This window comes from Sinocyclocheilus grahami, unplaced genomic scaffold, assembly GCF_001515645.1.
Source record: "Sinocyclocheilus grahami isolate Dianchi unplaced genomic scaffold, SAMN03320097.WGS_v1.1 scaffold358.1, whole genome shotgun sequence".
Classification (NCBI taxonomy): Eukaryota; Metazoa; Chordata; class Actinopteri; order Cypriniformes; family Cyprinidae; genus Sinocyclocheilus; species Sinocyclocheilus grahami.
Window position 1 is genome coordinate 1,875,243 of NW_015505537.1, and position 9,660 is coordinate 1,884,902.

Sequence of the window (9,660 nt, forward strand, 5' to 3'; positions counted from 1 at the left end):
CTCTTTATTTTTCCATTCTTCCTTTTGTGTTACTGATGGAAGTTTGTAAACTGCTGCTGTCACTTGAAAACTGGAAATTCCCACGCCCCATGGCAAAAGCAGACACAGAGGTGGGTCAGTAGAGCTGTGGAAAGATTGCTCTCTCATCTCCTCCTTTTGACAGATTTAGTCCTATCAAATTAAGGTCTACTGTACAGATATTATGAAAGCAAAAAGCACTAAACTTGACCAATAACCTTGATTTATTAACCTATTAATACAGTATACCCCATTTCCCCATGATATGTACTTACAAGTAATTTGCCCACCGGCAACTATAGTTTCCGCTTGGACTTTTGACTAAGTATGCAAAAAACTATAGATCTCCTGTAAGATTTGTTTTGTTTGGATGATTCTAGAGACCTTCATGATTATGTAGATATATATATATATACAGTGGGTACGGAAAGTATTCAGACCCCCTTAAATTTTTCACTCTTTGTTATATTGCAGCCATTTGCTAAAATCATTTAAGTTATTTTTTTTTTCCTCATTAATGTACACACAGCACCCCATATTGACAGAAAAACACAGAATTGTTGACATTTTTGCAGATTTATTAAAAAAGAAAAAGTGAAACATTTAAGGGGGTCTGAATACTTTCCATACCCACTGTATATATGTCAACAAAAAATACTTATTAGTAACATGAAAATTACATTTCTTTTGGAGGGTTTGCCTTCGCCATGCTTCCTGGAAGTAGGGGTAGGAGCTTGACAGCCTCACGTGACAGGAAGGAAGTGAATACCTTTTTTTTTCTTTTCCTGGAATCCTTTATTTGGTTGTTTTCTTGCATGTCATTGAGAAATAAAACATGGATAACATCTAGAAAAATACTTACAAAAGGAAAATGACAACTATAAACTGCTGCAACTATAGTTGGCGGTGGGCTTAAATGGGTTAATATTAATTTCAACATTTACTAATACATTATTAAAATCAAAAGTTGTGTTTGTTAACATTAGTTTATGCACTGTGAACTACGGGTTGAACGACTTCTGATTTTTTGAAGTCGACTTTTATGTGATGAAAGTTGAGTCGAAGTCGACTAGTCGCTGATGACGTCATTAATGAAGTCTGGAGCTGTGACAAACACCTTGTGCACAGCTATGGCATATAACACAGCGCTGCCCACATGGCTATTGCTCCTATAACAGCTTTTTTATCAGTTCTTTTTTATTTGGGTCGTTATATTTCTCACATATTTCTGCTCGTTCTAAATCAGATACAGATAAAGTAGCACAGTAAAGATTACATTAATATGAATGCATTAGTGAGAGCGATTGCGTGTGTGAATTAATTCTACCTGGCAGCGTCTCTCTACTAATAGTGAAGCTGTGGAATTTAGTTATTAAGAAATATATGCTTGAACTTTTCAGTTTCTAAGCTATTTTATTGAGAAATCACAGAACAGTGTTGACAATACATTTCCGCGCTGAATGATTCTGTGCGTGTGATGTAGGCGCTACTGTCTGTAGCCTATGTGTGTGCGTTACAGTGCAGCAGCGCATTAGATTAGAACGGCGATTAACTTACCTGTGCAATAAGCTGTTTAAAACGTACATTCTCCCATTCAATTTCGAGCATCCAGTAATATAATCACACATGTCTTGTTGAGCGCTTTCAGAATATGCATTTATTTGTCATTTGAACTGTTTGGAAACGGAGCGTAAATGTGGACTAGTCGACGTCAAGCTTAAAGCGTCATGGCAAAGCATTGAAGTCGACTAGTCGATTAGGCGGTGCAACCCCTACTGGGAACTAACATGAACTAACAATGAACAACTGTATTTGTATTAACTAATGTAAACAAAAATTATTAAATACTGTAATAAATGTTAATTGTTTGTTCATGTTAGTTAACTCATTAAATGACACCTTATTGTAAAATGTTACCAATATTTTTTATTTGTGAACTTATGTTCAGCTGTTCTTTTTAATAGTCAACTTATTTTGGGTCATAGTCATAAAAGCTCTGTAAACACTGCCACAGACACGAAGATATATCTTTCATTTCATCACGCTGAATGCTCACTAAAAACTGAGCAGGTCATCACGTTTTCAGACCATTTCAAGTTTTATTTTGACGTGACACAAAGTAGTGGTATCTAAGTGGGAGAGTGGTTTACTTACTTTATAATTAGTCAATAACACCATAATTTTCTTCATTCAAACCGAGAGCTCGCACGAAAACAAGAGGCAGGATTTATCACACGAACCAATCACATCCAACCTAAACCGATCATATCCAATTATAGCGCGATGGAGGCATCACCTCCTCTCACGTGACTTTCCCCCATTCATCTCAATGAGCCTCCAGAAAAGTCACAGCATGCTTTGAGGTCTCTGCAGAAAGTCAATGGACCAAAGGGAGGCAAGCCTCCGCTGTAACTTTAGCTGTGGGTGTCACTGTTGGACAGTGTAACTTTATAAAAATGAGTGACGTTTAGACTTTTAATATCATATTTAGTCATATTTGTGCTGTTTTATTTTTGTAATATTGATTATTTTCTCATCCAACTTTTTGAGGAGACACTGCCACTCTTGCCTCCTCGGAGGAAACGTCCCTGCTGTTTATGTTAAAGTTTAATTTTCTCTTTTTATTTGGAGCAAAGCAGGTTGCATTGGAGCACAACAGGTGCAAAGTATTATATTTTATTAATGTGTAATGGATAGACAAGGTATAAATATCATAACTTGGAATATTAATGGCTGTGGGTCACCTGTTAAAAGGAAGAAAGTACTGACATATAAGATCAGAAAAGCTGATATTGGATTTTTGCAAGAAACACATTTTAAAGGCGAAAAGGAAGCCTTGAAACTGAGACATGATAATTCTGTATCAAGCAAGAGGAGCGGAGGAGCCATTCTAGTGAGGGAAAAAAATTTTTTGTATTAATAATTTTGCATAAAGACAAGGAGGGCCATCTACTCTGCATAGAAGCAAAGCTCAATGATTTTCAAGTGCTTTGTAATATACAGTGTTGGGGGTAATATATTACAAGTAACGCAAGTTACGTAATCAGATTACTTTTTTCTAGTAAAGTAATGCATTACTTTTTAATTTACAAGAGAATATCTGAATTTTTTCAATTTATTGATTGACAGCTCTCCTGTCCCCATGTTGAGAGAAATCAGAAGATGTTACTGTAGTTCAAAATAAATATGAATATGCATTAATTCATCTCACTCACACACAAAAAAAAACACAGATTCAGTATTCCTCAAAATGAATAAAAATAATGCAACTCAGAATATGACGCAAACCTGCAATAATTAAATGTTAAACAACACAAATATCCTTTATGTATTTAATCCCATTCTATTAACCAATGTCTTTGCTTCTGACCTTCGATGATCCAGTTCAACCATACTAATAAGCAAAAATTACTCTAGACAAACATTTGTGTCTTTTTTTATTGCTGAAGTGTGTTGAAATTTCTTCTTCTGCATTCTACTGTACGGACGTAAATTTACTTTCAGTCTGAGGCTTATTCAGTTCACTTTTGGTGTGAAAAGGCATTTATATTTGCCAAAAATATAACTTTATTATTTTAAAATCAATCAAGCAAGCCCTGTCCAGATTTAAAAAGTAATGCAAAAGTAATGTAACGCATTACTTTCTATAAAAAGTAACTAAGTAACGTAATTAGTAACTTTTTTATGGAGTAACGCAATATTGTAATGCATTACTTTTAAAAGTAATGTTCCCCAACACTGGTAATATATATGCACAAAGTAAGGAGGAGCCTGAATTCTTTCATGAGTTATATATATATATATATATATATATACAGTATATATATTGGCCAACCTCGAAATATATGTTATACTTGGAGGTAACTGCTATTCATACTCTGAAGGATGACAATGGACTAACAGATATTTGGAGACTGGTTAACCCACGAGAAAGGGAATACTCATTCTTACACATTCAAGTCCTTTTTTGAGAATTGATTCTTTTCTGATCTCCAACTAATTAACTGACTCTATTGCTGACTGTATGAACTGGAACCAGTTTGTGTGTTGTCTGCTTGGGAGTGAAGCACGCAGTGTCAGCTCTCTTGCGAGCATTTGTTACTGCCTTGCTTCGCTATTCGAGGACTCTCTTTGAGGAGGGAGCTTTCACCGGTGTTTCTCGCGGCGCCGGCCCCACTTTCGCCGAGGCGGAGCGGTGGCTGTGCTCATGGGGTTCGCATATAGATCCGGTGGAGGGAATGTAGACTGGCGAGTCCCTATCTTCTTCCTCAGGTGTGTCAGGGCTTGCGAGCTCGCGGTTCGGTCCCGCTATTGCTGAGGCATGGCGGCGATTCAGATCGCGGGGATCGCACATTGATCTAGCGGATGGGTTGGAGACGGCTCGCCCTTTCTCCGCCTGCACTCCCTAGATCCAGCACTCTCTCTCGAGGCTCGGAAGTCCGCACTGCGGTTTCTTCCCCCTCCCAGTGAGAGCTCTGCTGCTGTAGCTATTTTTCTCCAAGGAGATTAATATTGTTTGTGTGACCAAGCAGCTCGCGTGCTGCCGAGGCAATGCGTGTACTACACCATTTTTCGATTTTTGATATGAATCTTATTATACCAGACCGTGTTTACTTGTCTGGTTGTTTGATTGCATTTAATTCTGAGGAATAAAATGAAGTATTTATCTGACTATGAGAAGTTAGATATACAGGGGCTCTTGGGATAAAAATTTCTCGAGTAAGAGCACGTGTCTACCTCTCTTCCTCTGAGGAGGTTGAGGTAGTCAACAGGGGCTGCTGGGCGGGAGCAGCCCCAACCAACCGTGTTCCAGCTCCACATATAGGGAGCATCACTTCTCGTACTCCTCAGAATTTAGAGTCAGAGTGGCACTCCCGGGCCGAATACTTCTAGCGGAAGGCGGATCTGCGGACCGTCATTCCCACTGGATAGTCTTCAGCTAAAACTTCCTGACACCTAAGGACCAGGACTTCTAAGGGCCGGCCCCCTCTGGGGAAGAGCGGTGTACACCTCATTATACACCTACGGTGCTTCAGGGCGCAGCGGCCTTCGGCAAGCGCTTCTCTCAGTCACCGCCCAGAAACGTAGCTGTTCTAAGAGGCTTGCAACCTCTTGGGAGGTTTCTAGGGCAGCTAGTTCGGTCGTTCCCTGCTGGTCCGCCACTTCAGGGCACCGACCTAGCCACTCTAAGTGCACCAGAGGCCAGTCTCGAGAGACTGGTTCCCTTAATAGGTCACCTGGTGACGTGGGAGCCCCTGCCAAGCGTGTCTCATTGGGTCCTGCCCCGAGCAGGCTCTGGTTCTATCAGTCTAGTCTTCCTAGGAGATAATGCGGGTCTGAGAATCGTCGTTTTCAATAGGAGACTTCAGCTTAGAGAGTCCTGATGCCATGGTTCAAGACTTTGGAGGGCAGGCCCCTCTGGGGAAGAGTGGTGTACACCTTATTATACTGTGCCCATCTCTCCTCAGTGCCCTCAGGAGATCGATCTGCCAATCCTGCCACCTACGGTGCTTCAGGGCGCAGCGGTCTCCGGCGAGCGCTTCTCTCAGTCACCGCCCGGAAACGTAGTGGTACTAAGAGGCTCGCTACCTCTTCTAGAGCTAGTTCGGCCGTCTCCTGCCGGTTCGCCGCTTCAGGGCACCGACCTCTGGCTGATTACACCAGAGATCTCATTATTCATTATCTCAGTCTCGAAAAAAAGAGACTGATTCCCTTTTTGGCAGCGTGAAATCTTCTACCAAATGCATCTCAGTGGGTCCTGCACACTGTAGAAGAGGCTACCGAATCAGATCGGTTCTTCTCCGCCTCGTTTCAATGGGGTCATTCCCACTCTGGTGGGCCCCGAGCAGGCTCTGGTAATGAAACAAGAAGTTAACACTCTCTTGAGGAAGGAGGCCATCGAGGTGGTCCCTTCTCTCGACAGACAGTTTGGGTTTTACAGCCAGTACTTCATCGCAAAGAAGGATGGAAGTTCCTGAGGTTTGCTTTTGGGGGCAAAAGCTTACCGGGTTCTTCCATCAGCCTTGCACTCTCACCCCGCACTTTCACGAGGTGTGTGGATGCTGCTCTGACTCCTCTGTGACTCCAGGGCATCCACATACTCAACCACATCGATGATTGGTTGATATTAGCTCAATCTGAGCAGATGGCGGTTCGGCATCGAGATGTCGTTCACGCTCACTTGTAAGAGCTGGGGTTTAGACTTAATGCCAAGAAAAGTGTGCTTTCTCCAGTACAGAGAACCACTTATCTGGGTGTGGTGTGTGATTCGACCACGATGCAGGCACGTCTGTCTCCTGCTCGGTTTGAGACTATCCTCACTGCAGTCGCGAGAGTGAGAGAAGGCTGGTCACTCATTGTCAGCAGTTCCAGAAACTGCTGGGTCTGATAGCAGCTGCGTCCAACGTGATACCTTTTGGCCTGCTGTACATGAGACCCCTACAGTGGTGGCTCAAGACCAAGGGGTTCTCCCTGAGGGGAAATCCACTCCACATGCTCAAGGTCACGTGGCGATGCCTACGTGCCTTAGATATGTGGAGTAAGCTTGGTTCTTGTCTCAGGGCCCGGTGCTGGAAGCTCCTTGTCGACGGAGCTGTGGAAGCGTGGGTGTGGCCCCTGGGGGGCACAACTGGCAGCTTCCTGTCTCTCAACCGAGGTTGTTGAGACCATTCTCCAATCCAGAGCTCCCTCTACGAGGAAACTGTATGCCCTGAAGCGGAATCTTTCACTTCTTGGTGCGGAAACCGCCAGCTCGACCCAGTTTAATGCCCAGTTGGTACAGTGCTGGAGTTCCTGCAGGCCCGTTTCTCTGCAGGGTTGACCCACTCCTCCTTGAAAGTCTACGTGTCGGTGGCCAGTCAGTGGGCAGACACCCCCTAGTTACACGTTTCCTCCACGGTACCCTGAGGCTGAGGCCTCTGGCCAGAGAAGCATATGCTAAGCGGTGGATCAGGATGCTTTTTCATAGCCTCGAGTCCTCTGAGCTCCTTTCTCTCACCTTAGCTGTGCTCTTCCACACTAGGCAGGGATTGGTAAGTCTGGCCGCGTGGGCATGCTCATTCCCAAAGCGTTTTCCTATGCAGCTCGAGTTCCTGAAGGGGAACGTCTCCAGGTTACGAATGTAACCATGGTTCCACAAGGGAACGAGACGCTGCACCTCTGTGCCATAGACACAGACATAGAAGCTGACGCCGGTTCCACCGCACGTGCTTTTATAGCTTCCTGGTCGCAACGTCACCCACCCATGACGTCTCACCCATCTATTGGACTGATTTCATATGTGATTCAGAGCATGGTCATGCTGGGGGCATTCCCAAAGCATTTTCCGATGCAACTTCTCATTCCCTCGGGGAACCATGGTTACATTCGTAACCTGGAGACGTTTTTTTATATACATTAGTACATGTATACATGTGTGTGTGTGTGTTTCTGTTTGAGCACAGCTTTCCCTGTCAAACAAATAAAAAAATTAGGGTCGGGAAATGTTGAGACTGTCGAGTTCCGATGCCTTTCTCATCAACTGCACATCACAGTCACAGACAGAGAGCCTCCCTCCCTTTCCAGTTGTGTTTGTCTTGCTGTGGAGGTAATGGTGGTAATGAACAAAAGAGTAAGCTACCTGTGCCTTGAATTTACAGCTAATTATCCAAAATATATAGTTAATTTGTCTTGACTCATGAGAGTCACCATGTAAGTCAGCTAAAGTGACTTGACATGTGGCAAAGTATGGTGACCCATACTCAGAATTAGTGCTCTGCATTTATCCCATCCAAAGTGCACACACACAGCAGTGAAGACACACACCAGTAGCAGTGGGCAGGTATTTGTTTGCTGCAGCGCCTGGGGAGCAGTTGGGGGCTTGGTCCCTTGAGCAAGGGATTGCTGACTGGGCTGTACATTCACTCCCCCACCTACAATCCCTGCCGGTACAAGACTCGAACCCACAACCTTTGGGTTACGAGACCGACTATCTAACCATTAGGCCACGACTTCCCCAAGTTAAAGTTTAGCTAAGGCAATAGGAAGTCTAGTAGGTTAGACCAGTGTGCGTTCTTTCACTGCATGATTCAGTTTAATAAAATGCATTTAGAAAGATCACAAAATTCAAGATATGGGGGCAGAAATATATATATACATTTATATAATTTCATAGTTAATCAGTTTCATGCGAAGAATGATGTTTTTTTCCACCAAAAAGCAGCATGATTACAAATATGATATTTATTTTATACAGCAGTTCAAAAAAGAGTTTAATATTACAACAAACATGTTTTAGACACAATATTGACTGTTTTTGCTCTATTTCGCCAACAAATATAATTCCAATTTGCGTCTTTGAGCAAATGACGCTGTTTTGTTCCTGAATTAATCAACCGTTTAAATGATTTGGTTTAGTCGCAATGACCCACTTATTAACAGTGACTTGCTGCCACCTACTGGCAGTATTAATTTAACATTTAAAGTATCTTTTCATTTTTTTTTATAATTTCAAATATCAGTATTCAACATTTTATGTTTAAGATATCAAAACATTATTTATGCATTTGTAATTTTAGGTTAAATGCATTCATGTCCTGCATTAAACAGTGTGTAAATGCATATAGATGCCACTTCTAATGCAGCTTCTGTGTTTTCTCTGCATTGCAAATATTAACTTTGTCAATACTGATTTAATTTGCTTGGTAATAGCCCAAATGACTTATTATTCTAATTGACTAATTCAATTTAAGAATTTGACTGAAAAGATGTTGCACACTTTTAGGAAAAAAAGGGCTTTATAAAGGTAAAAATGGCCATAAAAGGTAAAAATCTATTTAAACTGATTGGAAAAGATTAATTTCTATCACTGCTGTATGTAACCCTCGTTCCCTGAAGGAGGGAATGGAGACATCACGTCGGAGGACCGACGAATTGGGATCTCGCTTAGAGGGACCAATCTACTTCGAGTGTAAACTAAACGAGCCATTGCACATTGGCATGTGATTATTGCATCCAGCTGCTGCTGATCACAGCGTGAGTATAAGTAGGCAGCAGATGCAGTGCATATTCAGGTTTTCGCTGAGGAGCCGAGCCGGTGACCCGGCCGCTCAGCGGTGGTACAGGAGCTGTGGCGATGGGAATTATCCCGCTCTGTGTGTGCGTTATCCCACTCTATGCGCGCGTGTGCTCCGCTCAGTCGCTCGCGGCCCATGTGACTGCTCATTGGAACAGTAAAGTCCACTCAGAAATCAAGCTGACAGGAAACATCGATGTAGTACAGTATTGTTTCTGTCTGCAATAGCCCTACTGTGTTGTAACATGGTGTGGTATATGGGCAACTCTGGTAACGCTGCCCTCTCATTCATTGATCTGCTAACCCTTGCTGCAAAAAGGACAGCAAAACTCAGATCGGGCATCTTCGGGGGTCTTCTCGGCGAGAAGAACACCACTCAACGAACAGGTTCCACTTCAAGCATAGACGGTGCTCTCGCTGAACTACCTCTTGGGGTAGGTCACTCAGAACCTCCGCGTTCCGTCCAGGGACCGGACATGAAGTTTCCAGAGGTCTGGATGTGGGTGCCAAAGGGTTCCCCGTCTCTGAGTCAGTAAATCCTTCCTCAGAGGAATCGGCCAAGGAGAGGCTGTCGCGAGGAGCATTAGTTC